Source organism: Pan troglodytes, chromosome 16 (assembly GCF_028858775.2).
Source record: "Pan troglodytes isolate AG18354 chromosome 16, NHGRI_mPanTro3-v2.0_pri, whole genome shotgun sequence".
In the NCBI taxonomy this organism is placed as follows: domain Eukaryota; kingdom Metazoa; phylum Chordata; class Mammalia; order Primates; family Hominidae; genus Pan; species Pan troglodytes.
Genome location: NC_072414.2, coordinates 35,102,358 through 35,105,675, shown reverse-complemented (window position 1 = coordinate 35,105,675; position 3,318 = coordinate 35,102,358). Strand labels below are relative to the sequence as shown.

At 43.0% G+C, this 3,318-nt stretch overlaps 1 pseudogene; it reads right to left on the bottom strand.

Moving 5' to 3' along the window:
* Positions 1 to 238: 238 nt before the first annotated feature.
* Positions 239 to 1,026, bottom strand: LOC100609671 (signal peptidase complex subunit 2-like; annotated as a pseudogene).
* Between the last annotated feature and the right edge of the window lie 2,292 nt (positions 1,027 to 3,318).

Genomic DNA, 3,318 nt, shown 5'->3' with positions numbered 1-3,318 from the left:
CAGAAAGAGGGCTACTTTTAGAATTGGCTATTTTATTTTTCTTTTCCTTTCTTTTTTTTTTTTTTTTAGAGACGGAGTCTCACTCTGTCACCCAGGCTGGAGTGCAGTGGTGCAATCTCGGCTCACTGCAAGCTCCACCTCCCAGGTTCAGGCCATTCTCCTGCCTCAGCCTCCCCAGTAGCTGGGACTATAGGCACGTGACACCATACCTGGATAATTTTTTGTATTTTTTAGTAGAGACGGGGTTTCACCATGTTAGCCAGGATGGTCTTGATCTCCTGACCTTGTGATCTGCCCGCCTCGGCCTCCCAAAGTGCTGGGATTATAGGCGTGAACTACCGTGCCCGGCCTTATTTTTCTTTCTACGGCGAGACTGTCATGGAGCTTGGATATTTCAGGCTCATGTGCATCCATGACCAGTGTCCCACTGTGGTCAAAAAACTTAGCAATGGACTTGGTGAATTCGGCTTCCCGCTGCTGCTTTGTTCTCCCACTGATGAAGGTCAGCTTAGAGGTGTATTTGTCATCAAACCTTTTAAGACTGGAGGACAGTTGCCAACTATCATCAGGATCCATTCCTATAGGATCTTTCCTGTGGGCCACGAGAAAGATGCTCCTCTCCTTATATGAGGTATAAATGGTCAAAATCCCCATCATCATAAAATAGGATATGACGCACAAAGCCAAAATGGGTTTGGACTATGGAAAGGGGTGCATATAATCCCAAATCAAAGCCACTATGGCAAAGAAACAGGAGATTGTACAGATGGTAAGGCGACCATCAATGAGACCAAAATTCTCCACATATTTGTATTTTTCCAGAAGTAACTTTTTGGCAGAATCATCCAAAGAGTTTTTCACAGCTAATCCATCCCACTTGTCAATTTTTACAGGCTTATCATCTGTCTTCCACTTATCCAACAAGCCGCTATGGCCACTGCCTGTCCCGCACCTGGAACCACCGCCAGCCCCACTACTGCCTCCACTACCACTGGTTCTCCGACCCTGATCAGCTGCTGCTGCCATCTTATCTGCTTCTGCCTGTTCTGAGTAAATGTATACACGTGTGTGTGTATATATATATATATATATATATATATATTTTATTTTTTTTTTTTTTTTTGAGACAGAGTCTCGCTCTGCCACCCAGGCCAGAGTGCAGTGGCGCCATCTCTGCTCACTGCAAGCTCCACCTCCCGGGTTCATGCCATTCTCCTGCCTCAGCCTCCTGAGTAGCTGGGACTACAGGCACCCGCCACCATGCCTGGCTAATTTTTTGTATTTTTAGTAGAGATGGGTTTTCACCATGTTAGCCAGGATGGTCTCAATCTCCTGACCTCGTGATCCACCCGCCTTGGCCTCCCAAAGTGCTGGGATTACAGGCATAAGCCACTGCGCCTGGCTGAGTGAATATTTTTACGCAAATAGTGCTCTTTAAAAAAAACTCCCTTTGAGTTTTTTCCTTGGGGTATGTTGTCAGTATTGGATTTATGCCAATTTCAATTAAATTGAATTTTCAATTTAAAATTTTCAATTAAATTTTGGAGTACCTTTGGAATAGAATACATTGATCTAATCAGAAAACATAAAGAAACATAAAGGTAAGTAGGCAAAGAGCTATAGTTCATTATCTTAAGAGCTTATGTAGGAGAGAGACATACATAAGTAAGTTTAATATATGAAGAATATGCTTTTTGCCACAAGAGATGACCAGATATAAAAGGCAGGGGGAAGGTTAAAACTAGGAGAGAGAAGCTGGGCACGGTGGCTCACGCCTGTAATCCCAGCACTTTGGGAGGCTGAGGCGTGCAGATCACCAGGTCAGGAGATCCAGACCATCCTGGCTAACACGGTGAAAGCCTGTCTCTAATAAAAATACAAAAAAATTAGCCAGGCATGGTGGCACGTGCTTGTAGTCCCAGCTACTCGGGAGGCTGAGGCAGGAGAATCACTTGAACCCGTTAGGTGGAGGTTGCAGTGAGCTGAGATTGGACCACTGCACTCCAGCCTGGGTGACAGAGCGAGATACTGTCTCAAACACCACCAACAACAACAACAAAAGCAACAACAAACTAGGAGACAGTACATCTTTGGAAAGAATCAAGAAAAGTTTAATTATGGAGGCCACATATAAAGGATGGGTAATATTTCTTGACTGGCAGAGATTGAGGTTGGGGTGGGTAAAAGCACTTTGCACTAAGACCTAACAACACGAACCAAAGCATTAAGATGAGAAAATGCAGGGCATGTTGCAGGGACAGTGAGTGTTTCAGTTTGGCTAGGCTATGCCAAGAGGAATAATGGTAATTAGACCAGACCCTTGGCTTGAGGCACATTGAGGAAGGCCTTTGTAAATGCCAAGAGTGAAGACAACAGGGTTCTGCTTTGGCAAGATGGATCTGGCAACGGCATAGAGAACTGGCTGTCCAGAGGATAGGTGTGAGAGAGAATCCTGTTGGAAGGAGATTGCAATAATCCAGGTAGTGGGGTAATTACAAAGACCTGAAGAAGAAAGATGGGAGAATATAACATTGAGATTAGAAAGGAATAATCAGATGTAACAATAATTTTAAAAATAAAAACTATAGAACATGGCACCTGATTGGATATTCAAGGGAAGAAAATAAAAGTTTTGCTTTTTTTTTTAATAGTGCCAAAATGTGGAACCTAGTGACTGAGGGACCAGGGCTGTAATGTATGAATGGAGAGCATTACCCATATCAATAAAATAAAATTTTGGTTTTGGTTTTATCTAATACTACACCACTAGAAAACATGTGGAAGGATATTTTAAAACCAAATTTGGGAGACATGATTGAGATGATCTAATTTAAAACCCAAGGAATGTGGCATATGTAAAATGCATTTGCAAAAACCTTAGAGTATGGGGAACCCGCCCCCGATATTTCAACGTAGGTTCTTTCTATTTTCCATAAGTGTCAGCTGGCTGAGAAATAAAGAGAAAGAGCACAAAGAGAGGAATTTTACAGCTGGGCCACCGGGGGTGACATCACATATCGGGAGGACCATGATGCCCACCTGAGCTTCAAACCAGCAAGTTTTTTATTAAGGGTTTCAAAAGGGGAAGGAGCGTAAGGACAGGGAGTAGGTACAAAGATCACATGCTTCAAAGGGCAAAAAGCAGAACTACTAATAAGGGTCCAACAAAGATCACAAGGCAAAGGGCAAAAGCAGAACTACTGATAAGGGTCTATGTTCATCAGTGCACGTATTGTCTTGATAAACATCTTAAATAACAGAAAACAGGGTTTGAGAGCAGAGAACTGGTCTGACCACAAATTTACCAGGGCAGTTTTT